This window comes from Astatotilapia calliptera, chromosome 1 (genome assembly GCF_900246225.1).
Source record: "Astatotilapia calliptera chromosome 1, fAstCal1.2, whole genome shotgun sequence".
Classification (NCBI taxonomy): Eukaryota; Metazoa; Chordata; class Actinopteri; order Cichliformes; family Cichlidae; genus Astatotilapia; species Astatotilapia calliptera.
In genome coordinates, this window is record NC_039302.1 from 18,395,395 (window position 1) to 18,411,958 (window position 16,564).

Genomic DNA, 16,564 nt, shown 5'->3' on the forward strand with positions numbered 1-16,564 from the left:
ATGCTGTGAATGGACCAAACTTCAGTCAGGAGAACGACTGAGATAATCCACCCACAATACGAGGTTAGTGATTAATATACTGCAACAACATGGGAATAGAGCAGCTGCGAGAGAATTTAACATTAATAAATCAATGGTACTGAAGTGGAGGAAGCAAGAAGAATGAGTTGAGTAAAGTTTGATTTATCTGACTGTTTTGTTCTGCTTAATACGCCTTATAATCCGGTGCACCTTATGCATGAAAACACACCCGTTCATCGATGGTGCGCCCCGGTGTGCCTTATGGTCCGAAAAAAATGTTAATATTAATTCGTATATATCCAATTTGTATCATATTTGCTACATCCTGCATTTTTTGTAATTTATTGCTTAAAAATGTCCTGTGCAGTTTGTTTCATTCCTGCGGGGGTGAAAAAACAATCCTACTGATGATGTAAAACACATGTATCAAATATACATTTGGCTTTAAAGGGTTAAAATAATCATGGCAGCAATATAAGGAATAATACTCATCAGTCATCACTTGCTTCAACATAATGAATAAAAATCATAAGACTATTAGACATGAGAGAAAGAAGTAGAAAAACTTGAGAGGTATCATGAGCAGCAGCTTATACAGCTGTGGCTCCAGCAAACATCAGCTGATACTAGAAATTAATTTTAAGTAAATTCTAACAACAGCTGATCAAGCTTGAACGTGCTGCTGTTGTTGTTTAGCGCAACATCCGCTGGTTTCCTGTTTCTGGCGCAAAGTGGGAGATAAACAAACAAGAGAGACGATCAGCTGATCATTGATCAGTTTCATGATTGACGTAGCAACAGGGGAGGGAGGGAGAGAGAATGAGGGGAGAAGAGGCAGCTGTGCAACGTAAAGACAGAATAACTCCAGCTTTGTCTTTTTTTTCATTCTCCCTGAAGTCCAGAACGAATCGCGTTCCTTTTCCTCTCAATACGGATGTGTTGTAATTGGTCCAGCCCAGAGTTGATCATGACCAATTGGCTAATCCACCACCTTTCATTGTTTATACCATTACAAAAACAAACAAACATAAAAATGAAAAATCATCATCGGCCCACTGGGCAAATGTCCGGGATGCCCAATGGCCAGTCCAGCTATGCTGGTGGGTAACAGGCATCTCCGAAAACGTTAGAGCAGTTATGCAAATATGTGATGTCTTGATGAATCGAGCAGGTATTTGAAGTTTACACAGCAACATTCACGCATGAAAATATCTTAAAAGTTTATTTTGTGACCCAGAAAGAGTAATATTTTAAACTCCGCCACTCTGTGTTCCTCTGCCACTGCCTCGTTTGAGTTTTAGACGAAATGGATTCTGGGATATTGCATTTCATCATTTCTAGCTGACTGGAGTCCAGACCAGTCAATCAGATTTTTTTGCATCCAAGTCTGTGATTGGCTGGTTTTGTGTCACAAATATAACGGTGTAGAGAAAGAGTTGAGCGCGCACGGGCAGAAATGTTGAGAGCGCGAGCAACACGTTGCGAGGAAGCGCAAATGCAAAAACTGAGCGACAGGGGCTGCTATTGTGTGTGTATGTGGATAATAGCAAACACTGAAATACATTTTTTGCACGCAGAAATGAATTTTGTTCACTCAAATTCAGCTTTTCTTCGCTCAAAATAAATTTCTCCTCAAAATACAACACTTGCACCTGCAAAAAAAATTTATGTGCGCTCAAATTTTTTTTACGTACGCTCAGAATAGTGGCACAAAAATAACACCATACATGACAAGGTAATTAACAAATAATTCACCAAACAAAAAACAAGATGGGTGGCAACAGGGTCAGCCGCTTGCATAGGTTACATCGTAGGCTCCACAAAGATTCACAGCAGAAGTATAAATCAACCATAATCACAGAGGGGCACCATGAGGACATGCAGCCCACACACAGAGGTCCCATCCAACCAGGAGACTCAAACCAGGAAACTTCTTCCTGCTTTGCTTACAGTTCTAACCACTCCATCACTGTGCCTCCCAAAAGTGCAATTGCATGCTGTGCCATTCGCTACAGTTTGCTAGCAGCTGTAAGAACACTGAGAGTCGAGTCATTAATGAATCCGATTAAACAACTGTTTTTGGCATTTTTGCTAAACAGTGGAAGAGTGCATTTGTTTTGCCCTCCAGGGGATGCTCCTATAATGATGTAACATCACGTGAAAACTATGAATAGCCATGAAGTCCTGTTGCTAACTTCACTATCTCTCCATTACCTGGATGATGGTGCAGTAATGGAAAATGGTGAACCAGTGGATGCATTCCCAGGGACAGGAAATAACAGGACTCTTTTCTGGAAGCTGGCAAGCACTGTGACATTGAGATCCTTTGCATGAAATTACTAAGTTACCTAGGCCATTAGACGCAGAATAAACTAAACGTGCCCCATTTAATCTACCAGACTTTAAACTCAGCATCTTGACATTCATGAAAAGAAGTAGAGAAGAGAGGCTTTAGAGACCTCCCTGAAGGGCAGGCATGAAGAGAGGCAACCAGAGATGGTAATGTGGCTGTGTGTGTGTGTGTGTGTGTGTGTGTGTGTGTGTGTGTGTGTGTGTGTGTGTGTGTGTGTGAGGGGTAGGGGTACTTGAGGCAGTTGAGAACTCATTTCAGACCCAATCCTAACCCTCTCAGTCACTCAGTCATCTCTCCTTACAACTCAATACTAAGGACCTGTGTGTCTCTGTCTGACACTCTATGTAACTCTTCATTATCCTCCAGCCAAATTCAAAACAGCCCCCCTCCCTCACCTCACAGTGGCGCAGCAGTAGGGGCCCTTTTTGTCAGCCCAGAGTCAAACAAGCTGCCCCCACCCTACGCTTTCCAACATGGCTGGAATGTTTTCCTGTTAGTTTAAGTCTCATCTCAACTAATTAATATTTTTGCTTATAGCTGCTGTAGTTCCCATGAGAGGCCCCTTAATTAATCATTTATAAATCTACACAGCCTCCCAGTTTATTAGTCTCTGCCTTTGGCGTTGGCTGACTGCATTGGGAAACCGCAAATGATTAGTTACAGGAATGAAAGCTTTTTTTCCCCTCTTCTCTCACTCCCTTGTTTGCAGCTGATTAGGGCCTCACACAGAGGTATTTCCACAGCCCTGCACTGCACTTTAATTCATTCAGAGCACCTGACACATTATTCACTCTCCCACCTCTCTGATCCTCTGCCTATTGTTTGAACCAATGTTTTTCCTCAGCCGCACTGAGGCATGGCGATCAGTTAAGGATCACTCTCAGCCCAGTCAAAACAAAAGCCACAGCACCAAACATGGAAGAAGGGAATTATAACGCTGAATGAGATCTTGACCATGTGGTGAGCCTGAACTGGCCTGCCATGGAGACTGGCCTGATTTCCGGACGCCCTTTTGGGATCAGGTTGAGGGCAGGACTGGTGACGGGAGGAAAACGCATTCACAATTAATCCCTTAGAGCTAAGGACTTCAAGCCATGTCACAGCGCTAAAGCTGTCAGACATTTATTGGAAAAGAGGCAATATTTCCATCAGTTTAACAGAAAAATAAATTAATTGAATCAGCTGAAAGCAGTGTGGGAGGTTTTCATAATGTCTTTGCACTCTCGGGGAAGAACGCCTCATGCAACAGGGTTCCTTCATCCAATTAGACCTCCGCTGGCTGGCTCACACCAGCCTCACTCTGCTCAACATTCCACCTTATCGCTGCCTTTTTATCCCTTTTATCATCAAAGTGACTGCACTTTACTTTGGCATATAGGTAAAGCTTCCAAAACCCTCCTAGAGAGATGGACTAATTATGTTATAAGAGTCACACTGTGCAGCTCTGGACAGCCTGCTACACATGCAGCCGTGCTGGTTGATCCTAATGTTGAAATGATGTGAGGTTGGATGTTCAGCATTAAACTATACTGCAAAGGAAACGTGGCATAAAACGTAAAATATAATAGCAAAACCTGGACCTCTTGCTGTAAAAAATATATCCCTTGATTACTAGTTTTTCTGTTTCCAGAACACCTCAGCTCTCTGCACAAACACAGCATATCAAACTGGACTTAACTGGACATTGTGAGGTTCATCACAGCTATTTGTTAATCAGCACGGCGGCACACTTTCCCTGCAGATAACACAGGCAGAAAATGTAATCATCCGAGAGTGCAGGAGAGAGAGGGGGAGAGAGACTGCACGAGTGAGGTAATTACATTCACGTTCGTATACATAGTGACAGCAAATGTGTGGCTGTTTTTGTCTGCATAAGGACCAATTACTTTTATTGAAATGTGTAATAATTTCCCTCTTTTTCCATAGTGATGGGTCTATTAATGGCTCAGAGACTAACTAGATCAAAGAAAAGCCCTGCAGAAAGCGGAGCTCCATCTGCACTGTCTTTTGCACTGAACGTCGACGTAAGCCACATTAGTAGTATTTGTGCTCTTTTGATGGCGCCATTGCACTGTAATGCACTGTAAACTAATTCCAGGTGTCATCTCAAATAGAAAATTCTAACGAGAAAACGTCAAACCAGGGATGGAATCAGAAATAAACATACTGGCCAGTACAGTGAGCAAAATGCATACATCCAAACCTTGCAAACAAAGGCCGTGCCAGCCAACAGACTTTACCTCAGGACGCTACCAACAGGACTGATCAGTGTGGTGATTTTTATGTAGTGATTAAACTTGGTCATCTGATGCTTTAGGACGCAAAATGCCATTTTCCACAAATGAAAGAGCAGTAAATGCATATTCAGAGCAAACACTAAACACCAAATCGGTGTATTGTTATATACCATTCATGTCTGTTAGCATTAGTTCAATTAGTGTGCTCCAGAGACCTAAAAAAAAAAAAAAAGAGCAGGAGTGTGAATTGCTTTTCACACACCTCTGTTTACAAATGTGTTTTTTTCATGTACAGTTTGTACTAAATTAAAGAGTCGGGTTTGGACAGCCAAAGCTCCCCTTCCCTTTCTTCTTAATCTTTTTTTTTTTTAATTAAACCAAGACTGTCGTCTCTTTATACAGTACACTGACGGATCACCTTATAATTTTTAATTTCTCAGCAAACTGAATAATTTTTTTGTGGTTTTTAGCTCTTGGTCCTGTTTACCTCCTGGTTGAAATATTAGGTTCATCACTACATGGAAGCCTCTGCACAGTGCCACCATGTTTACATGTTGTCATAAATATCAGTTATGGCACTTTGATTGGCAAATATGTTATATTCCGTATGTTAAATCATGCTTTAGCTGTAACATTAGTAACTTTAGTAATATTAGAAAATAGCATTAGTAACTTAATTGTAATAGTATTCGTGTGCCAGTGTGTTAGATAGACCTGTTTAACTGTTGCTTAATGCAGATATCTAATTAGCCAATCACATGGATTTACACATGGTCAAGACGACCTCCTGAAGTTCAAACTGAGCATCAGAATGAGGAAGAAAGGTGTTTTAAGTGGCTTTGAGTGAAACATGATTGTTGCTGCCAGACAGGCTGATCTGAGTGTTTCACAAACTGCTGATCTACTGAGATTTTCCTACACAATTATCTCTAGAGTTTACAGATAATGGTCTGAAAAAGTAACAGAGGGATAATGCCGATGCTGATGGAGATGAGGAAGGATCAGAGAGGGACCAAGTCACGAACCATCAACCTCCATGCTCCAACTTCTCTTCTTTTCATGCACATGCCAGTAACCCTTCTGCAGCCAATCAGTGCTGGGAATAAATCGGAGGAGAGAGAGGTTAATGAGGATGACAAAAAGATAATAGGGGGATAATAGATGTGCCAGCACACTGTGTGCATAACAATACCAGAGGTCAGAACAAAAATGACCAGACTGCTTCAAGATGGCAGGAAGCAGACAGTTACTGAAATAACTTCTTGTTACACGCAAGGTACGCAGAAGAGTATCTGTTAATGCACAACACATCCAACCTTAAAGTAGTTGGGCTGCAGCAGCAGAAGACCTTGCTGGATGCCACTCCAGTTGTCAATGAACAGGAAACTGGGGCTACAATTCATACAGACCAAATGTGGACAATAGAAGATCGGAAAAGTGTTGCCTGCTCAAATGAGTCTTTATTTCTGCTGTGATGTTTGGATGGTAGGGTCAGAACTTGGCATAAACAGCATGAAAGCATGGATGCTTCCTTCCTTGAGATGGTAGCGGTGTAATGGTGTGAGTGATATCTCCTTGATGTAAACTGGGGATTATTTAAGCAACACCTTTGTCAATATCGTTGCTGACCATGTCCATACTTTTATGTCCACGCTGTACACATCTTCTGATGGCAGCTTCCAGCAATATAACGACCGTTGTCACAAAGCTCAGATCAAATCACACTGGCTTCTTCAACATGGGAGTGAGTTCACTGTACTCAAATTCCCTCCATCATCACCAGGTATGAGTCCATTACAGCACCTTGAGGGTGTGGTGGAATGGTAGGTTTACACCATTGACGTGCAGCTGACAAATCTGCAGCATCTGTGTGATGCTATCATGTCAATATGGATCAGAATCTCAAAGGAATGTTTCCGGCACCTTGTTGCATCCCTGCGACAAAGAATTAAGACAGTTCTGCGAAAAGGAGCCAGTGAGCATATATACACGCACGCACTCGAGCTACCGTCTTGGAGTAGAGCATCTGCTTTACTTAACATCTGAAACCGGGCCTTCTTGTAGTGAGCCACTCTGTGCGGCCCTTGACATGAAACAATGATCTTTTTTTTGCGATAATACCGGAGGCAGTTTTCCTCGGTCCCTTATTTTCATCTATTAAACCCTGTCAGTGCAGACTCTCTTGGCAGTTCTTGGCGCTTTGTGTCTTTTGTGTCCCATACAAGGCTGAATGATGAGCGGAAAAAGAGCAGGCACACTTCGAAAATAAAATTTAGTTGTTTTGGCCTTGTTACATCAGATGATTATGTGTGTTCGAGGCCATGGCTTAATAGGTAACTGAAACACACGGCAGCTGTTGTTGTGGACGGCCATTATACAGCGCAAGGGTTTGACAGTAATAACACGCCTGTGCAATATTGTGCACTTTGGCTCAACAACACTACAAATTTTAAAATAAGCATGCAGTTGAATCGGTGCCTCTTGTTGACAAAGCGTTAAACAAAACATTACATTATGAGCCTAAAATGTTATCTGGAACTGTTTATATTCCCCCCAAACTACAGGTGTTTCTTTTTTTTTCACGTCCACCCCGCACAAATATTCCAACGCTGATTTTTGTCATGCTGTTAAATTAAGCAGAAATAATTTAATAGCGCCTGGTGAGTTGGCACACAGAGGAATAAGCTCATAAAACCTGACAAAAACAAGCAATGCTCCATTATTCTCTTCGTTCTTCTGTGGCCTTGAAAAGTGCGAAGAGTTAACTTTAGATATGAATTTAGCTTAGGCCACTGTGGTTGGCTTCAAAGCTAAAATTACTTAGAAATATATTGTTTTCGGCTGAAGTGTAAGACTGAGCCTTAGGGCAGCTCTTTTATTCTTGCATTGTTGTTTTGATTAGATTTTATTTTTCAAAATTGCACAAAACAGAGTGCAGGCTTTAGCACACAACTAGAATAACTAAAAGCAATATCCTTTGGAGTGCTGCTGTCTTTGTGTACTTATACCCACCTTCTCCATTATTTCTTACTCCGTCTTCCATCTCTCTGTTGCTTTGTTGAACACCTAAATTAAAACAGGTGAAATATTGAAATCTGTTTTATGAATGAGGCTGCTTGTTTCCTTTGATTTGTTCGTGCAGTAATGAAACTCTTATCTCTCCTGCGAGCTATTTGGTTGTGAAATTGCTGCGCCACAAACCTGACACATTAGAAGCTATGATGTGGTTTGGAGGAGATATACCGTAGCATGTGCAGCTGTGTTGTCATTCTAACATTGCTTTTTTGAGCACTGATTAACTGGATTAATAGTAGCTTTCTTATCCAATCATGAGCCACATCAGCAGAGGAGAAAAGCCATATATAAAGTGAGACGGGATGGTACTGTTGACATAACCTGACATCGGTACAGAAATAACATTATTGAATTGAAATATAAACCTAGAATATGCAATAAAGTTATAGAAATTTTATTACATGATCAAAAAGGCTTCAATTTGGAGGTTTCTTTCTCAAAGACTGATAACTGGAAATTGTTTTATTATTTTATAAAATAAGTATAATAAGAGTTGTAACTGTAAATGCATAAATTCAAGGGTCTGCCTGAAATAAAATAGGCTCTAGAATAATAAATAAATACAATAATAACCTCTGGAATACTTTGTTATAAAAAGGAGATCACGGTTGACTCAATATATGCAAGTGCCCAAAAAGGGTCCAAAATCGTCACTCCATCACCACCGTGCGTAACAGCTAGTGTGGTGTGTTTGTGGCCAGATATTTCTATATCGACCTCATCTATCCAAAGGACACTACTCCAGAAGTCTTATGGTTACAAGTTTGTAAACCTTTGACAGCTGTGCTATCATGTTCTTTTCAGAGAGAAGAGTCTTTTTCCTGGCAAGTCCAAACAACCTGTACTTGTTCTAATTGTACCCTCATGAACTTTATCACTTAGCACGCTAACTGAGGCCTGTAGAGTCTGAGATGTAGCTCTTGGGTTGTTGGGATGTGCGCTTCATGGAAGATTTTTGGCATTGTTTAACACACATCTCAATGCTCCAGACAGCCTGCTATTGGTTATCCTCTTAATTTCTGTGGAAGCAGTAATGGTGTTTTTCACAGGACTGCATTGGACTGTGTAGAATGTGATCTAATTTAGAATAAATAGATTGTAATACAAAGTATGCTTCCGGTTCTGCTACTTTGAGTCATTCAAAAGTCACTAACACGCGAGCATGCGGTGTTCTCAGTTTCTCTAGTTTCACAACTGAGGCTTCGAAAGAGGTAAAACCCAGAGGATGAAATCATAGTGGGTACTCCACCTTTTTATGAAGGATATGTTGCCGGTTGACCTTTTTGTGTGCAGTTTGCATGTTCTCCCTGTGCTTGCGTGGGTTTCCTCCTGGTACTCCAGCTCCCTCCCACAGTCCAAGTCATGGATGATAGGTGAATTGGTGATTCTAAACAGGCTGTGGATGTAAAGCAGATAAAGTGCCTGCTAGTGCATAGAATAAAGGACTGCATGAATGTATGGTTAAAATGTAGCTTGTAGTTTAAAGTGCTTTGAGTGGTCAGTAAGACTACAGGGAGTGCAGAATTATTAGGCAAATGAGTATTTTGTCCACATCATCCTCTTCATGCATGTTGTCTTACTGCAAGCTGTATAGGCTCGAAAGCCTACTACCAATTAAGTATATGAGGTGATGTGCATCTCTGTAATGAGAAGGGGTGTGGTCTAATGACATCAACACCCTATATCAGGTGTGCATAATTATTAGGCAACGTCCTTTCCTTTGGCAAAATGGGTCAAAAGAAGGACTTGACAGGCTCAGAAAAGTCAAAAATAGTGAGATATCTTGCAGAGGGATGCAGCAGTCTCAAAATTGCAAAGCTTCTGAAGCGTGATCATCGAACAATCAAGCGTTTCATTCAAAATAATCAACAGGGTCGCAAGAAGCGTGTGGAAAAACCAAGGCACCAAATAACTGCCCATGAACTGAGAAAAGTCAAGCGTGCAGCTGCCAAGATGCCACTTGCCACCAGTTTGGCCATATTTCAGAGCTGCAACATCACTGGAGTGCCCAAAAGCACAAGGTGTGCAATACTCAGAGACATGGCCAAGGTAAGAAAGGCTGAAAGACGACCACCACTGAACAAGACACACAAGCTGAAACGTCAAGACTGGGCCAAGAAATATCTCAAGACTGGTTTTTCTAAGGTTTTATGGACTGATGAAATGAGAGTGAGTCTTGATGGGCCAGATGGATGGGCCCATGGCTGGATTGGTAAAGGGCAGAGAGCTCCAGTCCGACTCAGACGCCAGCAAGGTGGAGGTGGAGTACTGGTTTGGGCTGGTATCATCAAAGATGAGTTTGTGGGGCCTTTTCGGGTTGAGGATGGAGTCAAGCTCAACTCCCAGTCCTACTGCCAGTTTCTGGAAGACACCTTCTTCAAGCAGTGGTACAGGAAGAAGTCTGCATCCTTCAAGAAAAACATGATTTTCATGCAGGACAATGCTCCATCACACGCGTCCAAGTACTCCACAGCGTGGCTGGCAAGAAAGGGTATAAAAGAAGAAAAACTAATGACATGGCCACCTTGTTCACCTGATCTGAACCCCATTGAGAACCTGTGGTCCATCATCAAATGTGAGATTTACAAGGAGGGAAAACAGTACACCTCTCTGAACAGTGTCTGGGAGGCTGTGGTTGCTGCTGCACGCAATGTTGATGGTGAACAGATCAAAACACTGACAGAATCCATGGATGGCAGGCTTTTGAGTGTCCTTGCAAAGAAAGGTGGCTATATTGGTCGCTGATTTGTTTTTGTTTTGTTTTTGAATGTCAGAAATGTATATTTGTGAATGTGGAGATGTTATATTGGTTTCACTGGTAAAAATAAATTATTGAAATGGGTATATATTTGTTTCTTGTTAAGTTGCCTAATAATTCTGCACAGTAATAGTCACCTGCACACACAGATATCCCCCTAAAATAGCTAAAACTAAAAACTACTTCCAAAAACATTCAGCTTTGATATTAATGAGTTTTTTGGGTTCATTGAGAACATGGTTGTTGTCCAATAATAAAATTATTCCTCAAAAATACAACTTGCCTAATAATTCTGCACTCCCTGTAGAAAGTGTGGTATAAATGCAAGTATATCACTAACTTTATTTTCTGGCGCTGCACAGGTAGCATACAGTTAGGCTGTATGTGGTGTAGAGTGGAGGGATTTCTTCTGCAATGCTACGACTACACATGTGCACAAGCATACAAGAAGAGCTGTGGATGTGTGTATGAAAACTTCCCTGGCAAGTCTTTGCAGGTTTATTTTATTTTTTCAAATATTTTTAGTGCAGCGGCTTAAAATTCTCATTGCATGAATTCGTCCATCTGTTGAGAGGGTGACTCCCTTGTTTCCAACAAGTTTAATCTACCACTCTAAAATTAACCCGCCTGAAAGCAGGTTAAACATGTAGCGTCTGTTACCATGGTGAGCCAGCCTGAGTAAAGTGATATCTAAACACCCCATTGATCATTGATGCAGTAAATCCACTGTGCTCAAAAGCAAATAACTAATCATTATAACAGTAATATGCAATTTGCTGCGAAGCAAGAAAAGGGTGAAAGAGCAGCTTCTTCATATATTAGCTCTGTTGTCTATCTCTGAAATAATTTTCAAATTTAAATAATCAACAATGAAGATGAAATACAAACCCTGTTATTTCACTGCTACTTCATATCATCATCTCTCATTCAAACATCGCTCCTCCTAATCCACCACAAGAGATTAATAAAGTTATTGTTGCATTTTAAAAATGCTTTTAGCGTATGTCCATAAGCCTTGTGAAGAGCATGTAAACCAAAGTGTAATACTGTAATCTCAAGCATGATGCCATCACCATACAAAAACTTCACCCCCTACCTGATGCAAAGACATTCCTTGCTTATTTTTTGCATATTAGTCACACTTGTTTCAGATCACCAAACTAATTTTATACCACTAAAAGACAAAGATAACCCAAGTAAATGCAAGATGTTGTTTTTAAATTATGATTTCATTTATTAAGGGTGAAAAAAAGCTCTCCAGACCTAACTGATGAATTAACTGTGAATAACCACATTTCTCTTTTTGAAATCCGGAGCCTGATTCCTGCCAGACCTGTTGAATCAAGAAATCACTTACACAGAAGCTGTCTGACAAAGTGAAAAAGGAATAGGCTAAAAGATCTCACAAGGCAAAACATCATGACATGATTTAAAGAAACAGCTGAGACCTATGCATCTGGAAAGACTTTGGGACCCCAGTGAACCACAGTGAGAGCCATTATCCAAAAATGGAGAAAACCAAAAGGTTTGGATTACTTTTTTTCCCCCATGATCAATAAAATAATTTAAAATCTGCATTTTGTATTTACTCAGGTTATATTGGTCTAATATTAATATTTGAGTTTTTTTGTATTTCAAAAATGCAAAAACAACAACTGAGAAGTTTTTCGTGGCCCTGTATCTAGAGTTATAGAGTGCTAAAGAAAAGGAAGAGACATATGTGCGCTGGGTGAGTCAGTGTTGATGGCTGACGGTTACATGGAAAAAAAACAGAGACATTTTAAAGCTTGGGTTTTGTGACATGATGTCCAGTCTGCTTGTCCTAATCTGCTGTAATAGAATCCTGATTTCTTTGACTTAGAGATGAGAGTCACTGTGATATAGTGCCCAGGCACCATCTGCAGTTACGGCCATCATAAAAGGACAAAGAAATATCTGACAGGTTTAAAGAAGAAATTGTCACGAAAAAATTGCAGTCGGAAATTAAGAGCTGAAAATGAAATAGTGAGCACATTATATGTCAGTTTTTGTGTATCGCAGCTATTAATCAATTACCCGATGGGTTTATGAACTGAAAATTAACCAGCAACAATTTTGAGGATCAGTCAATGTAAAAAAAAAAAAAAATCTTTTTCATCTTCTCAGATGTGACAGTTTAATGTCTTTTGTGGTCAGAGTTGACAGTAATTAAATTATCTTCAGGTTTTTTTACTGGACAAATTTGAATGCATCACCTCAGGCTCTGAGAAAGGATAAAAGGCATTTGTCTGCATTTTATGACATTTCGTAGAAAAAACATTGAATTTATTAGCGGAGAAAATAAGTTGCCATCAAAATATGCACTTATACAAGCTGACTATGTAAGGAATAAGATAATAATAACAGCTAATAAAATGCATCTATCCCACAACTCAATATCTAGGCAGTTGATGTCATGTAAAATTAAATCCTGCTTTGTGTATCTCTCCTCGTTGTAGGAGTAAATGTAATCTGCTGGGTTGTTGAACACTGTAGCCACAAATGGCTAAACACCCCTTTGTTTTATATATGTCTGTACTTCTTTCACCGTTGTACAGTATACCAGGATGAGAGATGAATCAATATTTGAGATAGCTACTAAATTATGCATTTAAAAGGATGGTAAGCCATTTTGCACTGAGAGCTTCTACATGTAAAGCAGGGCCCTTTCATAGGACCTTTAATGGTTTTGTGGTGTCATTGTGGACCATTACGCTGAAATCAGACCAATTTGATAATGGCTTTCTATTAGTGACCTTGGATGAAAGAATCACAGATAATCTACATCTAAACTAATGCATTTTGTCCTTGCAAGGACAAAGAATTTGGTTTAGAAATTGGCACCTCACCAAATAGAGGCGTCCATTCATCGGTGACGCTCGCACACAAACACACTCACATATACAGTTTATACAAGTGCACGCTGCGATGTCGGCGAGCAGTAAGGGGGCAGCAAATCACCCTCTGACACCAGAGGAAGAGAGGCAGGCTGGTAACCTTGTAAAAGACAATCGCTGAGGCCAAATTTAATGAAATGGCTAATAAAATTATTCGGCATATGGTCCCCAGTAATAAGAAACAGGCATGTCCCAACTTTAATGCTATTTACCCACCTGACTAAAGTATAACACTGATTTGGCACCTATGTCCAGATTGAACTGGAAAATGACTTGCTAATCTGTTTAGGTATTTGGAGTAATTGGGTCTGGTGCCAGTGAGGGGGATTTCCTTGACTGTTGAAAGTCTCTGCTAGTAGTCCATTCCCAGCTCCTTGGTATAATTACTCTGACAGAGCTGTGGCCACAGGGCCTGTGAGCAGGGCTGCTTTTTAAACTGTAAATTATGAAGGATTAGCATTTATGAATTTTAAATCAGGACTGTGGTAGGAGACACTAAAGCTGCTTAGTGATTGCAAACGGCAACGTCTAAGCAGGCAGCTCTACACCCCTCACTCTCCAAGCTGTTCAGTGTGTGTGTGTGTGTGTGTGTGTGTGCGTGTGTGTGTGTGTGTGTGGCTGTTTATTCAAATGTAGCTCCGCATAAACACAGAATGCTCAGACTGGACTCCCACTATTCGCTTAAAGCGAATAAGGATCTGACATCTTAACATCAGCCCCATCCCAGGCTGTACTGTGTGTGTGTGTGTGTGTGTGTGTGTGTGTGTGTGTGTGTGTGTGTGTGTTTCAGAATGGGTGAAAGTGAAGGAAAGTGAGGCTGTGTTTGCCAACTCATGCGGGGTGCATCTCCCCTGTCACTCCTTCTCAGGCTGGTGTTCTGCTCTTCACTACTGTGTGTCACACTATGCAGAATATCCAATGGGTGATTATGTTAATGGGGGACTTGATCCATGTTAAATTATGCATAATGGATTGATGTGGCACAAAGTCATCAATTAGACAGATATCAGCACTAAAAAGTGTGACACAGCATAATCTTTTTTTTCATGTGTTTTCAGTTGTCAGAATGGCAACTGTAAGACCTCGTGTGCACACGCAGGCTAACAACACGTTTAGTTATCCAGTTTGACTGTATAGCCCTGTTATTGTGTTGCCATCTGGAGTTGACCTTGCTTTGTTTCTGAATTTACAGTCATCAAACTCTTCAGCTGAGGTGTGAGTCCATGACTGGCCTGTAGTGATATTTAACGAGGCTGGGGGACAGACACCACAAGAGGCCTCATGTCACACCTCTAGGAGCTGCCTGCACCAGGGTCACTGAGCCATGACCTCAAGCCTGCAGTGTTAACTGGTTTAGCCAGGTGGCAATAGCAGTAAGGGGGGGCATGGAGGATTTGTTGGGTTGAGCATTAAAAACCCTCCCCATGAGCCGAAGAACCCCAGAGTGCAACATTTTCTCCTTTCCAAGATTTCACACTCGCTCATCTCCAGAAATGCTTAACAAATATCAATCGACACAATACCATCAAAATTAACACAATTTGTACGCGTTTCATCAAGTTTCTGGGAGCTTTTTAAATTGGATAACAAACGGGCAACAAAACTTCACCCAGATATTAAGGGAATCCACTTGGTCTGTTATCCTTCAGGAGACATTTGTCTGACACAAGTTAGGTCCACTTATCACTGAAAATCAATGCAAAGTTAATCTGAATGATCATTTTTATACTTTTTTGTGTGTGGTTTCTTCTTGGACGACGATGCTTCTATCCATATAGAAAGAGGGGTCACTGAACAGTTTCATGAGCATGAAAATGATATAAATCACATGAAAATAATCTTTGCAGTCGCCAAATCTCAATCTAATTGAACATCTATTTCTGAGTCAGGTGTTAGAAAGTGCTCTTTAACACCTTCATCAACTATTTTTTGGGAAGAATTGTGTTCAGCTGTCCAGTAATGGTCTTTTAAGTTTTTAAGTATCAGTGCCGGGATGTATTGAAGCTGACACCTCTTAAATGCTCAAGCACACAAACACCACATTGGCTTTTCTTTCATTTTAACCCTCCCAGTAGTAGGGTACTGTGCATTGGTTGAAGCCAGATTTATTTTTAAATTATTGTAGATGACATTTTTTTCTGATTAATATCTAAGCAGACCACGTGTTTAACTCCTTCCCCCTTTGAAGGCCTACTAGGAATAACCCTTGTTTAGAGGTTTCTGTCATATTTCGGCCTGCTTCCAGAACATAGTTGCTGGGTGTGCAACAGACGTTAGTGAGGGTTATCAGCCTACCAGGGATACCCTTGGAGAAGCTGAAATCCTTTTCTCGGGTTCGTTAAACCATTAGAATAGGATCTGGGCTTTTTACGGATATATACTAACATGTCAAAACTCGTCATTACAGGTGCAGAGGAGTCATCTGTCATCTCTAGGGGGGGAAAAGTGTCATGGTCCGTGGTCCTGTGTCTGTGGAATGCGTGATGCTCGGGTAGCCACACCCCCGGGCTGGGCCATCACCAGCACACCTGCTCTCCATCACGGTGATTACACGGAGATCCACTTAATCCGGCACTGACGGATGCTCCACGCCAGTCCGTTAGTCATCCCCACAGTGGTAACCAGACTTCCACGAAAAGCGTGCATTCTTTTCTGCTTGGAACTTTCTTTAACCTGCCTACTTCTGTCCAGGTTTCTACTCGGCGTCTGCTACCTGCCTGCCCTCCGGCTCAACTGGATCTCGCGGTGCTCACCTGGCCCACTCACCATTCCCACGGACTTCCTGCCCCCACGGACTGCCACACTTCCCTCCCGAGCTCCCACGGTCCCGTTCTATCGTAAGCCCCTACTCTAACTCAGTCCTGATATGTTTTCCCCGCTTCCTGGCTCCCTAGTAATCATCTCCCCTTTCTATTGCAGCCCCCCGCCGTCCCGATCCCGGCTTCCTCGTGTCATTGTTTCCCCGGGTTTTTAGTTTCTGTTTTGCTCTCTAATTTCCCCGGATTGCCTTTCGTTGTTTCAATAAAGTGTCTTTCTGTTAGCTCGGAGTCTGCGCCTGGATCCTTTCGTGCCTGCGCACCACGGCCCATGACAAAAAGTTGGAGATCTTAAATCTCCATCTCTCTTCCAGTTTTTCTCGGTGCTTAATTTTGACACAAAGTTGATATGATCCTGATTATTCTTCATCCATGTGCAAAAACTGACC

At 41.3% G+C, this 16,564-nt stretch overlaps 1 long non-coding RNA gene across 1 annotated transcript in view; it reads left to right on the top strand.

Moving 5' to 3' along the window:
- The window catches only part of LOC113022258 (uncharacterized), a 136,472-nt gene extending 120,119 nt beyond the window's left edge, over positions 1 to 16,353 (top strand). The window contains exons 3-5 of the long non-coding RNA XR_003272409.1: positions 15,767 to 15,976; positions 16,051 to 16,196; positions 16,279 to 16,353. This is a non-coding gene — a long non-coding RNA (uncharacterized LOC113022258). The remainder of the gene's footprint in view (positions 1 to 15,766; positions 15,977 to 16,050; positions 16,197 to 16,278) is intronic.
- Positions 16,354 to 16,564: the final 211 nt, after the last annotated feature.